Here is a 17,939-nt window from a genome sequence, read left to right as displayed (position 1 = left end):
TTTTGTCATAAGACTTTTTGCTTTTGTGGATCTGATTTGGCAATGGTGTACCTCAGCTGTTTCTACTTGCCCGGGTTGACCAAAAATGCTTATCCAAAAATGCTTCCCATACAACTCTTATAATTGGGAAATTTCTTTTAATTCAATTCCATACGTACAGAAAATTGTATGAAATCTCTAAAATAAACATTTTCCCATATATAAAAATTGTATAAAAGGTGTTTTTTCCATGAACCAAAAAGTTGTTTTTTGTTTCTAAAATTATTTTCTGAAAAAATTTGGTGTGTGTTTGCAACCGAACACAAGTGACAAAGACCTTGGTTACTCATAGCACCAAAGAGTGGACGGTTTTGCATTTACGAAAACTACCTGATATTTTTTCGAGCTGTCTTTCACAAATGATATAACAAAATAACAAATTTTTAATTTTTGGCAAAACTTTTCAATGATGATAATTTTATTTTTTTGTTATCCAAATTATCAGACATAAGCACGCCAGACAAAAAAAAATAGGAATTTTCAGCGTTTTTGAAAGAAAAAGTAAGAGAAAAGAAAAAAAAGCCATTATTATTGTATCAAGGACTACGTTATACAAAAAATATATTTTGCATGCAAATTTTTTTTTTGGGAAATGATTGTTTGCGTACAAAGCTCGATTTGGAGTTGAAAAAGAACAAAAAAGTTTTCGGGGTAGAAGTCCAAAACTATTTGGAAAAAATTTCGTGTCGCCATCAAAAAAATGCCAGTCACACAATTTCCATATATGGAAATTGTATGACTGGCATTTCTTTGATTGCGACACGCAAATTTTTCCATGTAATTTTGGCTTTTTAACCCAAAATTTTTTTTTTGATGGCATCACAAAAATTGAGCATTTTTTTAAAAAAAAGTAAATCACTACTTTTTTATCACCAGTCTGTTTAACTGTTCTCAAAAAGCCGCAGATATGGGGTAGTCTTTGTACTTTTGTTTTTCAAAAAACAATGAAAATTGTATGACAAGCATTTTCTCCATACACTTGATATATGGAATTGTAAGATAAAAATTTTTTTTGTATGGAATTGTATGATAAGCATTTTCGGTGTATGGAGGTCAACCCGATTGATAATTGACGGTTTGGAGAAAATATACTTTTTAAAAGTGTTTAGATATTTTTTGACGTATCATTTTGCTTACCTTGTTTCTTATCTCTGCATTCATTTATGCAATGTCCGTAACATGACAAGGAGCATCAATTCTTCCTGTAATTTTTTACAGGTTTTTTTTGTAGATAACTGGAACTTTTGTAGTTCGTTATGAAGAATCCTAATTTATTAAATCTAATGTTTCTTATTTGGGAATCATGATTTTATAGAATTGACTTTACACATTGTTATTTCATGTTTTCTGTATCTTTTATTTTCAATTTTTTTTGCTTGTTGTTTCGGGCTTCAATTTAAACTTTTACTGTTTGCTTATTCAATAGGGGTGTGATGGTCGATTTTAATGACACTTTACTCAACTGTGTGTTTAAGGTCCTCACAAAACTTTTTTCACTTTGCTAATTGATACCCGGGTTGACAAGAAATGCTTATCATACTATTTTATTTTATGAAAAAATGCTTATCATACTATTTCACACTGTTTCATGGATCAAAAAGACTATGAAAACAGCATGATACGCATTTTTTCTATACCATGAATTTTTATGATAGGCTTTTTTCCATTCTATGAAATAGTATGATAAGCATTTTTTTGCCATAAAAGAAAATAGCAAAAAATATTTGTTTTGAAAATTTGGGTTTCTTCCGAAACACTAACCCTAGACTTTTGTCATAAGAAAACCCAGAGTGTAACTGGCAGTTACCACGCAGATAAACTGCAATTGGTGATTTTGCCACCTACGTCATGTTTTTTCACATGGAATTATATACCAAAAAAGTAAATTTTTGTATTTGGTTTGATATTTTTTTCTTTGAAAGTCTTGATAGTTAAGAAAAAAAGCCTGTTTTTACACAAATTAATTTTTATATTAACGAATGAAATAAAGAAATAATAATCGCGTGTACAAAAAAAAACACTTTTTTGTGATTTTTGGTTCTTTTGGGTGAAAAACTCATCCTGGACTACGTTATAAGCACAAAAAGTCAAATTTTGTATGCAAAATCTTTTTTTCGCAAAATTTTTAACTGAATACAAAAGCAAATTGCAACCAAAAAAGGGATGAAAAACTTTTTACCTCGAATTTGTGTTTTGCTGATGAAAAAATGCAAATCATACGTTTTTCATGAAAACTTTATGATAAGCATTTTTTGACCAAAAATAAAATCATGTTTTTCAGAGTCAAAATTTTTTTCAACTCACTTAAACTCATCCAAAAACATCGCTAACATAAATTTGAAGATTTTTTTTTGGTGGCAAAATGCTTATCATACAATTTTCATTTATGAAAAAACTTGTGTTTGACTAGGTGCGTAAAGTACTTGTAGCTGCTTGGCTGCTGTTAATTTTAATTTGATTTAGGATCTCTCTTGTTCATGGCCACAACTGAATCACATAGAACCTGTTCTAAACTTGACACTTTCTCAAACTGATACTTTTGTTTGTTAAAAAATAGCTTCAAAATCAATTCATTGTTGTTTTTGGTCGATGAAGATGAATTTAATTGCCCCTTTTTGCAGCGGGTTGACAAGTATGTCAGTATTTGAGATAATATGTGGTATAAACAAACATGACGTTTGTGGAATAAGTAAGCTTGTCGCCTGGTTTTCTTTACATTCTAAAACATTACAAAATTGGTTTATGAAATTGCTCATTGGATTCCGCATATATATCCTTTTGACGGGATAATTTTTGCTGCTGGGTCAATTATTTTTCTGAGACAAATCCCTTCAATTTAAAAGCAACACGCCCCGCAGCAATTAAGTCAATTTTTCTTTCTGTCATTGGATTAACCAATCACATCATTGGATGATCACCACACATAATTCCGACACGTTATTTTTTGTCACTGGATTCCATGGACAAACGTGTTCTGGCCGTTGAAACCGATTCCATTAGATGTCGCTAGATTTCAATATTTTTCAGTGGTTTCCGCGGTCATGTTACACTTTTAGTCTCCGGATTCCACTGTTAGTCAGTGGACTCAGCTGCCAATTTTTCTTTCTGTCACTGGGTTGGACAAGCACACTTTTAATTGGAGCAATAAGTATGGGACCCATTTTTCGTTAATTGATTTATATATTTGTAAAAAACGTAACCCCTTCAATTTTAGATCTATTTCCCTTTTATTTAAATTTTAGAAGACAAATTATATCAGCATATGAGACAAGAGGGGGGTTTACCCCTCAGTATTTAAGACTGATGTCGCAAATGCTGGAGGGTAACTATGAATGAACTTCTCTCATTAGTGAAAAAGGGGGATAAAACTTTTGGGAATTGAAATAAAATTTGTAATCTGATGTCTAAACTAAGGCGAAATGTATTCGAAAAGGCAGATGATACGTTTATTTAACGATATAAAATTTAAGTAATGAAAACATGGATCTGATACATGTACTAGTGGGATAAAGTGACAGAAAGAAAAATTGGCTGCTAAATCCACTGAAAAACAGTGGAACCCAGTGACAAAAAGTATAAACTGACTGCGGAATCCACTGGCAAATGGTGGAGTCCAGCGACTTTTAATGATATGATTTTCAACGATCAAAAAACTTTTGGTACAGGGATCATTTGTATAGGAATCATTTGATTGTGAAATCCACTGACAAAAGTCTCCAAGACTCGCAAAAGTTGTTTCCGTATAATCCAGACGCGTGAACGCACAAATTTGTGATCAGTCATAAAACCGAGCTTGGCATCGTAATATTGAATACAAAACAACGCTATGATCACCAGTATTAACTTGAGTCAAAATGTTGTATAGTTTTCTAAACAATTTTAAAAACTCTTGTCCGGAACTTTGCTAAATCGGATACAACGTAGCTGGTAGTTGTTAGTTGATAAGTAGGCCGTTTAAAAGCCACCATGGTCGATAAATGCTTGTTGCTGTACGGTGGGGCCAAATTTTTCAACCCACAATGAAAAAAATCAAAAGATAGGTAAACGATTGTTCCAAATGGCTCGACAACGGCTCTTCTAAAAAACAGAATAGCTCGCATGTGTTGGTACTACCCTTCGAGACTGATTTGTCGTAATAGTTAACAAAGAAAAACTCACAGTTACTCATATTCCTATTCTTGTAACTTTTTGGCTAAGTTCAAAACTTCATTAAATCGTAGAAATGATTTTTTTTTTCAGAAAGGACGGAAACTCCATCTGTGAACTTCTGCGAAAAACACCCTGGCAAGGCAGTGCAATTCTATTGCAACCCATGCTCCACTGCTGTTTGTCAAGTTTGCTGGGAACAAGATCATAAAGACTGGAAGACTCACGGAGTCACAACAATGAACGTATACTTAGAGCCACAGCAGAGAATCCAGGCACGTATCTCAAATTACAGAGAAGATTGTGAGAAGCTAAGTGACTTTTTAAAAGAGTGGCAGGCGGTTGTGGCTCAAATTAAAACAGTCGAACGCAAACGGGAATCCATCCTGAGAAGCGAATCCACGCGTGCTATCGAGGAAATTTCAAGTTATGTGCGAACTTCACTGAAATGTCAGATGGCTGATATTCAGAAAATCAAGGCTAAATTATTTGATCAATTCGGTAAAATTGAGCGTTCGTTTGAAGACATATTCGGCGACGCAGTGGCGATTAGTGAAGATGATAGAAGTTCTGGCTCTGCGGACGGTGGACGAGCGCAGCTGGTTGCAGAGAGTGGCCTTATGGCGTCAACTAGTGATAGTAAGCCAAGTAGAGCTGATGAGTGGGGCAACGACTTAGGAAGTAGCAGTTCAGAAGGACGGATAATTGTAGGATTGGGTGAGAATGTGGGGGGAGGGACTGTAGAAAAGAAGGACGAGAGGAAGGATAGAGTGTTGGTTGGAGTGAAAGAAACAGGGAAGATGGATGAGGATATTGTGTGTGTTCAGGCGGTATATAATTGGGAGACAAGAGAAGTGATGTTTCATGACGGGGAATGTGGTGTGATTAGAGTGATTGGTGTGAACGAGGCAAATGACAAGTTGGAACTGAAGAAGACGATGGATTGGGAGGAGGTCAGGGGAACCGCAGATCTGTTGGATGACATTTGTATGGAGGAAGTAAGCAACACTATGTATGGAGTGGTTACGCAGAAGGAAGGAGAAGTGAAAAGAGTGGAGGAGTTGGACCGGCACAGTCTGAAGAAGAAGGAGAGTAGCAACACTGAGTTAGATACAAGAGGATTGCTCAATGGGAAGAGTGTACATTGGTTCTTGCTATCAAAGAGAGACACAATCGCGTTGGTAGTTTCTGATTTGAGAGATGAGTATGAGAGGTGGGATAGTGTAGCAATTTACAGAAATAGAGTGAGAAGAGTCCACACTCTGTCACATCTGGACATGAAACTGGACTGTGTGAATTGGAGTGTTTGTTTGTTGGTCAATGAGACCACTCTCCTTCTCAGTTGTGGATCTTTTACAAAAAAAAAATTGCAGTGGTCTCATTGCCACCACAATCACGTGACAATCAAACATCTTCTTCATCGTCCTCGCCCTCCTCTTCTGCAAACAGTACAGTGAATGTGAAGTATGTGGTCCCCACTGGAGTGGATGAAGTATTCTCCCTTGTTTGGACACCATCCGGACAACCACACGAAGGATATCTATGGGTGGGGGATGATGAGAACAATAACACGGGTGTGTACAGAGTAGACCTCGAGAAAGACTTGAAGAATGTGGAAGCCGGACATGAGACACAACTACAACAAGTGCATAACATATTGCCCCCAAAGAACAGTATCCTTCCCGTGTGTCCTACTGATGACTCAACCATTTTCGCCATCAGTGAAAATGATTTGTTTAAAGGTCGACCAGTACTACTCAATTTGGACTTTAATTCCATATGAATTTGGATATTATTCACTTCGATACCATGTATAGCTCAAATAATTCAACTCAACACTCATACAGTAGTTGTATATTTCGGCGCTAGACAGAAAGGGGGTGTTTAGGTAGACTTCTATGTATAAAGATATGACATGAGCGTGAGAGTACGAAATTAAAGTAACCTAGCTTGCCTTAATTCGTTTTGGAACGATTTTGTAGTGATGAAAATTTTTCTTTTCATGAACAGTTTCCATTAATATACATCAAACTGATAAATGATCAGCATAATAAGACTCGTTTGAGAGTCAGATTAGCGTAGTCGTGTAGCAAGGGATCGATGTCCACAGTGCGCAAATAATTTTGCGCAAATCAATTTGAATACCAAAAAACTCTATAAACAACTCAACTCCTGTGAAAGGCGGAAAAATGTCCGTATCATCTTTCCACAACCCACAAACTGAGCAAAATAATCTTCTCACACGCGATTTTAAGTAATATGTGGTAGATTTTGCCTTAATACCAAACTATTAAAACAGAACTGCTCGTATCAGGGCGATTTATGGTCTATCGAGCAGTAATACCATGAAAAAAAATAAAATTAGTAGTATATTTTGGTTAGTTTAGCGCGGGAATGTATACCCCCATGTATAAACATATGCTATAGACTACCGGGTCTTCACCTAAAGCTTTAACAGAGGGAATAGGTTTCCCAATGTTTTAAAATAACAAGTTCCAGATGATAAGTTTTCTTCGGAGCCCGAATTTTCCATGTATTAGGATAATTTGTAGATTTCCTTATGTATGAGGATTTGTAAAAAAACTTTCGTTTCAGCAATGTTTCAGTTTCTAAATGTTTTCTTAATCAAAAAACAAAACATTGTTAACCCAAACGTAGCGTTCGAAAACAATTCGTTCGAAGGCAAAAAGTTAATTACAGAGAAGATGTTTTAATTTACAGCATCGTCTACAATTTTACTAAATAGTTTCTTACAAAATTAGAGATTTAGTATGTTTTCCATCAGATTTAAACTCCTTTCTATATTAAAAATAGTCCTGTTTTAACTGAATCATATTTGACAACTGCATGCTTAATAGTTTTAAATCCTCTTTTAGTCATCTACTTGCAGATACTTCGCCATCGGGCCATATCCAGAGTCTTCTAATTCGCTTTTGGTCAACCCTTTATTGCTAAACGTATACTTCTGACTTTTATTATCGTAACATCAATAAATTTTACTACACAGGCACAGCATTTTGGTGCGTCTGAACTCTTTCTTAAACAATCTTGGTTCTCTCTTGTCATGTTATCATGTTTGATATGTTTAGAGCAGCAAGAACGGGGGAAAATGTTGTTTTTCGCATCTGCTCTGAATTTGTCTGGACAGTCCTTGCTTCGCTTTTCAGTCCATTCTGATCGCTCGCTGGGAAGGATACATTCATCTAAAGCTTCTTCTTCCAAAGCCAAATAGAATGAATGTGTATCCATTTTGAGTTCTTCAAAACTGTTGACGTCGCAAAGCTGATAAAAAAATAACACAGCTCCAAGATTCTCAACTTGTCATACTGTAGTATAAAGAATTAATCTATAATTGGTTCATAATGCTCTATAGCAGATTTAACAGACTCCACTTCATTCAAATCTTTAGCTTGGATATTGAGTCTCTTGAGGAACTTGTTATAATAGCCTTGTGGTTTTTTTTCGTCTCCAAGATTTTTGTCATCGTAGGTTTTGATATGTCTTTTAATTGATAGCCATAGAAACTGCTTCCTAGCATTTTCATTGTTTCGGCAACCACACCAGATAATGTTTTTTCATCACTGGCTCGCCTATCATCAGCAACAGACAGAACGAAACTGTTGAATACTTAACGCGGTATTTTACAAAGCGATGATTTTTTGTACACTGTATTCCAAGATCCAAGTAAAAATTGAAAAGTGGCGTAATCAATGTTTCCTTTTATAAAAATGGGATCGATATCAACATTCCTTGCTGTTGTTTAAACAAACCGTTTTCTTTTGCATATGTCTTCGAATATTCCCCAATTTTGGTCTTTTTAAGGTAAACTTTGCTCCAACGTGATTTTTCAAGTTTACGTTATTTTTAAATTGATCCCACAAACTACGCTCCCACACTTCTCTATGGAGTATTCTTTTTCTCGGATGTAATTTTTTGAAGCTCATCCTTTTCTTTTTTCTTGGCTCCTCGTTTGAATTCATCATCAGTTAGGCTTGGTCTAGCTCCTTGACAAGGACCAAAAAAAACAACCCATCTCTTCAAAATTAGTCTTACAATGGTTGCAATAACCATCAACACTGAGATAGTCAATTTTTTCTGTTTTCCTATAGTGTAGTAGCTTTCAATTTTAAATTCGTGTCTGGATGCTTGAAAATTTGAAATGACCTCATTTTCAAACGTTCGAACTCGATTTTCTCTTGCCATGGGTTTTTTGTACTTCATCATTGTTGTCACATATTGTATACAAGATCTTGTGTGCAAATCCTGACACATGGAAAAAGGGTAGAATTGACTGACATCAAGCCCAACGATTTATTTCCACAAGTTTTTTGATTTTCCAAAAAAAAAGTCTCATTTGCTACTGCTTTCCTTGTGAAATCAACCGAGGACCATCTGTCATTTTTTACCGTATTTTTCAAACACGTCACTATCACCCAAAAAAATTGGTAAAATTTATATTCGGTTGACTTGTGTAGACAGATTTCCTCTAGCTTTGGCAGTGTGCAGCCGAGATTTAACAAGCTTATACCTTTGTCAATATAAAACTCAATCACCATCTGCATAGCTTCAAGGGTAGGAACAACATCTTTGTTGTTATAAACCTGTAGAAAATATCGGAAGGCTGATATTTCATCATGTTTCCAAACAGATTTCAGTTAGTTGCAGTTTTCCAATCTCTTAGGTGGTTTGATTTTCAAACTAAACTTTTTCATCATTCAGGAGTTTTTGATAATCATCAAACTCTTCATCCAGAGGGTTACTATTCTTCAGTTTACTGTAAAAATTATCATACGATGGTAGGTGTTGTCCATCAAGCTTGTTGGGAGTATCAGACTACTCGTATGGAAAGTATCCTTCCATCTCACTGGCTTTGTAAGCTCATAGAGATAGTATAAAAAGTAGCTCTACACAAAAGTTTCATAAGGTTCAGAAGCAGAAGGTCTCCATGTTTGAACGAAACAAAGTCGTTTGGTTTCTTGATAACTGAAAGTTCAATTTCTTTTTTTTTGATCAAGTAGGGAATGAGATTTGATTTAATGAGGTTTATATCAAACCGACCACTGTTGAATTCAAATACTGATACAGTATTAGTGTATCTCTCCTAACATATTTTAAATCAATCAACTGAATTCTGAGAAGCGAGTGGATGCGTCTTTTTTCTCTTTCATCCTAGATAAATTGTCCTCGTATCCTCTTGCTTTATTTTTATTGAATATGCCACAATCTTTAAGGATGCTGAAAACTGTGTGTAGCCGCTTTTTGACGTTATTTTCACTTTCCAGACTTTTTGATCGCATCTCTGCTTCATTTTTCACCATCAAGAGTTGCGGGTTTTCCACGAATTCAATAATGAGGGATTATGGATTTTTGATAACTAAACTGTATGAAATTGATACTGAAATGGTTAATGTTTACCAATCTAAGTTATTGTTTCGGTTGGTCTTATTTTTGTGGATGGCACACCAATTGATTCATTTTGAAAAATGGCGATGTTTTTGAATAAAGTTTGTTCTTTGGTATACGCTATTTTGGAAGTCATCCAGTTTTTCAAATAGCGTCTCACGTAGAGTGTAAACATTTCTAGAGTAAATGATTGTGATTCGATCTTTGAATCGTAGAAAGCTCCAGTTAAAATGGTATGCCTTGTGGAAAATTGTATCGCAAGTTGGGTATCGAAAGCTTTTAAGAAGTTTTCGATATTATTGACGTAAAAATTGTGGTTGTTGTATCGTAGAAGTTTTACTGTAAGGTCGAGTTTACCGATAATTCCCCGAGCTAAATCTCCCGCAAAGTCTCCAGCTTAATTGTCGATATCGCAGACAAAGATGTTTTTCTCTACTACGTCTTCATCGTTTGGTAGATTAATCATCGAAACTCTTTAAAGTTTTTGGAGGTGGACGTTTCGGGATTAGTTAATCCGTAAAAATGAACTGCAAGCGCTCGAAGCAAACAGAAACTGTCATTGTATGGTGGTTTTCAGTTTTGATCCGAAATCCAACCGTTTTTTGATTAATTCTCAGAAGTGGTTCGGTAATCACTGAATCTGGACATCCCGTGGTTACGTTTTGTAGCAGTGCCGCAAAAATTGTTATATTAGTGATCAACTTGAATCGTCATTTTGTATTTTGTCTCTCCTGTATACAAGCTTCAGTGATATCTTGCTTATTGACTTTGTTCTGTATATTGGCCACCTCTCTATTTTAGTAAAAAGTTAGCATAGTCTTATCAAAGAGTGTGTTATTCTCATGAGCGTAGAAATAACGATTTTTGTCAGTTTCCATATCAGGTAAGTCAAATCTCAAGGGAATGTTGATTTTACGGCGCAATCAAGTTTTTCAGGGATTTGATCCAGTTTTTCATTAAATAGATAAGGATTTAGTTTGGAGAGTTAAAATTTCAATACCTTGTGTCATTTATTTTCCATATCAGTATCTGTCAAGGAATTTTAACAGCTATTCAACTCAACTCGTAGCTGATCACTAGCCTCCTCGTTTTTCAAGATTTTTATTAAATCAGCAACAGAATCACTCAGTTTCCTGCTTTCAACCCGTGATCTTTCCTACGATGTTGTTGGAGTGAATAATAGCTCGAAAATTCAATCTCACACAATACACACTTTGTTGACGTTCGGTTTGATATTACGTGTTTCTTGCTCGTATGGAGTTTTGCTTCTTGCTGTTTGTAAGTACAATAACTACATTCGGGACAAGAAAAAATTCTTGGCACGAAACTTTTGCCATTTCGAGCCGCATTGGCTCTCCTGTACTCTTTACCACAGTCTCGCATTTCACTTTTTCCTTTCTTTTGAGTGCTGGCATCCAAAAAAATGGGTATTTTAGCATGTACCAAAAATTAAAAAAAATACATGGTACTTACAAAATTGGGAGAATTGAAGTGTCCCAAAAAATTGGGAGATTTAGCATGTACCAAAATTTAAAAAAAATACATGGTACTTACAAAATTGGGAGAATTGAAATGTCCAAACACTATTTATATTTACTTTGAATTGTTGAAAAAATTGGAAAGTAATTTCTTGTATTCAAACGAAGTACAGAGCGATTGCTTTCAACGTGAAGGATTTTCGAAATGGAATTAGATTTTTTTTGCTGTTGCTTAAGAAAAATCATTTTTTTGCTGTTGCTTAAGAAAAATTTTTTTTTTTTTGCTGTTGCTTAAGGAAAATCAACCAATCAAAATTGAGTTTCGTTTTAGTAATACTATTTTTTGGAGAATAACCAATCTGAGTCTAGCATCTTCTAGAAGGGATCCCTCTGTCCTTTTTCGAAAAATTTGATAGTTTTTGAAAAATTTCAATCAAAAACATTTCAGTTTTCTCGAGTTGCTTTAAAAGAAAAAAGACTGATTTTCTAACTGACGGAAAAGATGGTTACATTTTTCATAATTTTTTGGACGTTTTTTTTGTACAAAATAGAGTTTTTCTTCTAAGTTAAGTTCTCTTTAGAAAAAATTTCTCAATCAAAAAGTTTACTTTTGCAGCTAATTTTGAGTATCAAAGCTTTAAATTTACGGCTGAATTACACCTGAGAAAGAAAGAACTTTTGTTTATCTTTGAAAATTTGATATTGATCAAAAATTCGTACAATAATATTTCAAATACTCTTTTTATATCTCACCAAATTCACAAATTTGTCGAAACTCTCCAGCAAATTTCTTTATTCCTCAATTTTTTCAAAAAAAGTTTAAAGTTTAAAATTCAGCTTGATTCAGTTTGGAAGAATATTTACTTTATTTCGAGCTGTCAAATTCGAGCTGTTCTCCCAAACTTACATCAAAATAAAAAGTGACTATCTTCTCAATAATCAACAAATTCTCATTAATTATTACAAATTTTCAACTTTCTAGATGACAAAACTTGCAGAGGTTTTACTTGTTTTTATTTTTTTCTTTTGTTACTTATATCGGCATTGTTTCGTATTTCTACAACAAACAACCTGTTGTCATTCGTTTTTGCAATTTCCGTTCTATATGATTTTTTACCTATTTCGAAGATTTAAGTCCTTAAAAGGTGAATTTTTCTCTAATTGGATACGACAACCAGAACAAAATTGCAACTTTTTCTGGGATTGAAATTTACATGAAATGAAACACTTATATGATAGAACCTTATTGCTGATTGGATACGATTTAAATACAAAAATTGTATGCTTATTTCAAAATAGAGCGAGCTGAAACCTGAATGGACATGACTACAGACCATATGAGGAAAATCATTTCTGACTGGTTAAACCCACACGAGTTGAGGGTATCCCTCACTCTTGGCTCAAAATGTTTTTATTTCCAACTTCACTAACTCAACTTTAACTAAAACTAATTCAATTTAACCATCAACTACCTCATCTCTCCGTTCTAAATCACTCATTCTTCGTGCTTTTACTCAACTTATAGCTCAAAAAGCTTTTCTCAGTGAAAAGCGGCAACTTTATGTACTCAGTAAAAATTTCACCTGATCTAGTACAATTTCAAGTGCGAGAAACTGTCTCTGGAGTTTTGTTGGCACGACTTGACATCCAATTGCAAGTCTGGCATATGGTGGAGGTGATGCGGAGGGATTTAAACGAACCATATAAAAATTGTGAGAATATATGAATAGTTCAGGATGAAACTCACCAAACGATTCAAAATAATAAGAACACTTGAAAATGAACGATACAAAATTTGCACACATTTTAAGAAACGTCTTGTACATACGTTAAGGAAAACAGTTTTCCAACAAAAACAACTTTAATTACAGAGAAATTGTATTAAATTTTAGCATCGTATACAAATTTTACTACACATTCTTTACCAATTTAGAGGTTCAGTTTGTTTTCCATCACATTCAAGCTCCCGTTTGGCGTAAAAGTAGCTCAGTCTTTTTTTTTTAGTTTTTTCATAAATTGCGACTACATGGTTCATCGTTTAAAATCTTCTATTCGTTGACTTCAAATTTACTGCCTCGTCCTGTTCTCGTCATGGGGCCATCTCCAGAGTCCTCTAATGCGCGTTTGTTCAGTCCTCTAGTGGTAATCTTATTTTTTTGTTTTTTACTATCGTAACAGTAATAGGTCTTACTATAAAGGCATAACATGTCGGAGCATCTGAACTCCTCCTTGAACAAAATAGGTTCTCTCTTGTCATGTTTCTAATGTTTAGAGCAGCAAGTACGGTGGAAGAAGTTATTTTTTCCATCTGCTCTGAAATCTTGGCGACAGTCCTTGCTTTGCATTTCAATCCATTCTGCTGGCTTGCTGAGGAGGATACATTCGTCTAAATCTCCTTCTGCCAAAGCCAAAAAGAGGGAATATCTATCCATTTCGAGTTCTTCGAATTTGTTGACATCGCAAAATTTATCGAAAAGTTATATTACAGCTCCAACAATTCGAAGCTCATCCATTTCTCTTTTTTAGTTCCTCGTTTGATATTATCATCAGTTAGGCTTATTCTAGCTCATTGACTAGGGCAAAAATGGAAATAACAAACCCTTGCTTTAAAAACAGTCTTACAATGGTTGCAATAACCATCAACACTGAAGCGATTGATTTTTTTTCTGTGTTCATGTAGTGTAGTAACTTTCAACTTTGCATCTAGGTCTGATTGCTTGAAAGTATGACATGACCAGATTTTCAAACGTTCGAACTCAATTTTGTCTCGCCTTGAATTTTTGTGTTTCTTCATTGTTGTGCCCTTCCGCCGGATTGACAGAGCCGAACCCTCCGACGAGCAGGAAATGAACACCAGTGACGTAAATTGCGAACTGGTTATGAAAAAGAGGGTCGTATTGTTCTAAAATTTCAATTTTTAAAAATTCGAATTGCGATGGAACATTTCTCAGAAATTAAGAAGAACGGTCACATTTGGCTAGAAAACCAGTAGATAACAGACAGTCGAATTACACGATCGAAAAAGACAGGACGGAAAACAGTTGAAAGTCAACAGAGAACAAATAGGCCGCTTATCATGGTAATAAGAAACCAAAATAAGATACCGAAAGAAACCACAAGAAAGAAAGGTCCAGTGGGACATCCGGAACTTATCAGTACCCTCCCGTGCCGCGAGATTGGAGAGATAACAACGTTATCTCCGGGAGAGCACGGAGTTGGATGCCCTGTGCCCAGAGACTATAATCTATTGAGAAACTATGTAACTGATTTTTTAGCCATTTAATGCCCTGAACAATTGAATTAACTGCAGTTTTGTTTAGTATTTCAGAGCATGAGTAGCTAAGAAGAGGAAATGGTCAATCCATCTCCAATGAATTTACTCTATAACTGACACTAAAAGAATAGTAGAATATGATATTCGAGTTGTGTCTTTAATAGCAATCACTTAGTCTGGAGATCCGACACCCATTTATGTGGTTGTTTTTGTATGTAACGAAAGCTGATTAAAAGTCGTTAGACTGATGGCCTAAAAATTGTAACTTTTTACTTAGCCCTAAACAGACCAGAAAATCAACTGGCTAGGTCTAAACGTAGAAAAACGGGTAGAATTCAGGTAACTGACGCCGTTCAGTCGTCAATAGGTGCTTTTTCTACGCTCCGTCAATATGTAGTATTTGGGCGAATGTTACATAGACCGTTCTTATGATGCACCTGGGTAGGCCTGTTAAAAGCATGAGACCATCTTGATCAGCAAACAATTCAGCGTAATGTCCCGCTCAGCCTTTAATGTCCCGTATTGTATTAGGCGGAAGGTACCGACCCTCCGCCTGGTACTACTTAGCTTTTTAACATGATTAAGACCAAAAATTCCAGGGGCCGGAGGGTTAGGTGGGAAGTCATGAGCCCGCTTACCCCAACGCCCTGGGACTATAAACAATAAAAGAGAAAACGTAAGATCAAACCACAAAAAATTTACAACCAAGAAAAAACCAAAAACAAGTTTACTTGAAAACAAAAAAAGTACAAAAACAGTAAAAAAAAAACAAAAAAAGACCAAAAACAGTAAAAAAAAACTTTAAATGACAGTATATCTATCATTTACGGACGTGTGCGATCTGACCTTCCTATTTTTTGTTGTTTCAGATTGTGTTATATCATTTCTGATCCGAAGATCGAGTGTTTTGTAGTTGGGTAAGGTACCCCCCGTGAGTGTTGTTTGAGTATTTGAGCACGTTAATGATAGTTTTGCCAGTGACCGGAGGATAGAGTGACAAGCTGATAGACGTGTTCCAGACTCAAAGAGGGACAACACGGACTACATCAACAACGACTGTTGGTATCGTTGATACAATTTTAGTATCGTTCGGGTACTGTTTCATTAAGACTTAACTTAAGTGGTGGAAGGCACAATTGGCGCGGTCCGTTTGCACCCCCCATCGATTGCGATTTTCCGACTTAAGGATCTTAGCTCCGGTAATTTGGTGCAAAAGAGGGTATAATAATTTGATTAAAATTTACTAGTAGGTTATTATCCGTTTAAAAATTACTGACCTCCCATTTAGATTCAAGAAACATCCCAATTTTGTCGGAAAATACTGAATTTCGACCAAATTGTTAGCCCCAAAAATTTTGGATTTCGGAGTTTTTCAGACAACAAAAAAGCTTCTACGCAGTGAGCTACTACTTCGCGGTTTCTATTTCTGCGCGGTTTCTTTAGTCGAGCCCCCTAACTAAAGAAACCGCGCAGAATAAGACTTGAAAAAGACTTTAAAAAAATTGTAATTTTCCGAATTTCGTCAATATTTTTTGAGAATTGAGCTTTTGGTCTTTAGAGCAGGAGCGATAAAAAATGTTGCGCCAGGAGCCTGCTAGCGTAATGTGCTAGGTTGCTAGAACGATTTTTGAATAACCCTCCGAAAAGCTCCGTGGATATAACTAGAGTCTTAAAAATCGGAAAACGAAGGAATTTGATAGTTTTTGGCCAAAATTTTGTTTCCAAACCAATTTTGGTCCAAATTTTTGCATTATTCTAGTGCCGTACAGGGCTACGACGCTCGTTTCAAGTATTGTTAAGCACTTTCAGCCAGATTTGCGGAAAAAGTCACTGAGAACCTATATAGTTAGTGAAAAAGGCCAATTTGGCAAACGCGTTTTTGTTGATTTCTCAAAGACTAACAAACGGATCGGAATAAGTTGGAACCATAAATCGAAGTTATTGCCATTTTTTGAACTGCCACCGTTTTTAGGTTGATAAGTTTCGGAGAGAAAACTTTTTAAGAATTGTTAGTGCGGAGGGTCCAACTTTTAGGGAACCCTCCGAGCAGCAGAAGCTTTTACAAAACCACATTTTTATCCTACAGGGTAGGTTGACCGGATCAACCCACCTTGTTTTAAGCCACATAAACCGTGATCGGCTGCTTCGGATTGGTGAAAAAACTTGTTTTCGTGATTTTTGGGGAACCCTCCGAAGCAACCCTCCGGAGTCAATTAAGCACCTTAACAACCCTCCTTTGTAGAAATTTTTCACGGAACCCTCCGAGATTGTTCAAATAACCCCCAGAATAAATTGTGGCAATTTGAACTCATTTTCACAAAAACTGGAGACCCTTTGAGGCAGACTTGAAAAATTTTGAAAGATGAGGAAACCCTCCGAAGTAACCCTCCGGAGTGAATTGAGACTCTTATTGACCCTCCTTAGTGAATTTAGGTAGACCCTCCGAAGTAACCCTCCGATGTGACTTAGGCCCTTTAACTACCCTCCTCAGTGAAAATTTGGAGGGACCCTCCGGGATAATTTAAGCATTCTTAGATATCCTTTTAATGTCAAATTAGAATGTCGACTACTCACGAGACGTGTATATTGGGAAAATAGTGAGCCCAGTTGACCCGGTGATTTGCAATCACATTTGGATTCTAAATTGGTTCATCAAAAGTACCCGAACAAAATTTTTTATTGTTATTTTGGTTGTGTGGTTGCCTTGAGCTACCTAAAAGGGAGGCTCGGGCAATCCGGGAACACGTAAAAGAAGAGATCGGTGAGTGTAATAGACCAAAATTAGAGCGAGCTGAAATCTGATTGGACACGACTACAGAACATATAAGGAAAAAAATCATTTCTGATTGGTTAAACACACACGAGTTGAGGGTATCCCTCACTCTTGGCTCAAAATGTTTTTATTTCCAACTTCACTAACCCAAATTAAACTCAAACTAATTCAATTTGACCGTCAACTACCTCATCTCACTGTTCTAAATCACTCATTGTTCTTGCTTTAACTCAGGTAATTGCTCAACTCTTCTTTTTCTCAACTTATAGCTCAAAATGCTCCTCTCAGTGCAAAGCAGCAAATTTATGTACTCAGTAAAATTTTCACCTGATCTAGTACAATATCAAGTGCGAGAAACTGTCTCTGGAGTTTTGTTGGCACGAATTGACATGCAAATGCAAATCTTGCTTATGGTGGAGGTGATGCGGAGGGATTTAAACGAACCTCTAATGACGCATGTTCCCATCACAGAGAACCAACTTGGAAAATTGCGAATGATAGAAGAAGTGCCCGAGCAGATGGGAATGAACTACCCCGAGATTCTTGACTCTAGTTATGTGGCTCAGCCGGTCAACGATTTTCCCTTTCCTTGGGTGGAGGAGATGGGATCAGACGAAGATGAGGGGTTCTCTGAAACAATGCTTCAGAACACTCACCGCAACAACCACCAGCGATGGAAGCCCGAATAGCTCTGCGTTCTGTAGAAAACCTCTAGAGCTCTCAACAGCTCTTTGATTAATAATTTTTGCAAATAGTCGCTGCTTGTCATTAATTTTATCTTTTAAATAATTATATTTTTTCCAATTTTTTTTAATTGTGAGAATAT

The sequence above is a fragment of the Symsagittifera roscoffensis genome, chromosome 8 (assembly GCF_963678635.1).
Source record: "Symsagittifera roscoffensis chromosome 8, txSymRosc1.1, whole genome shotgun sequence".
NCBI lineage: Eukaryota > Metazoa > Xenacoelomorpha > Acoela > Convolutidae > Symsagittifera > Symsagittifera roscoffensis.
Note: the sequence above shows the minus strand (reverse complement) of the source record.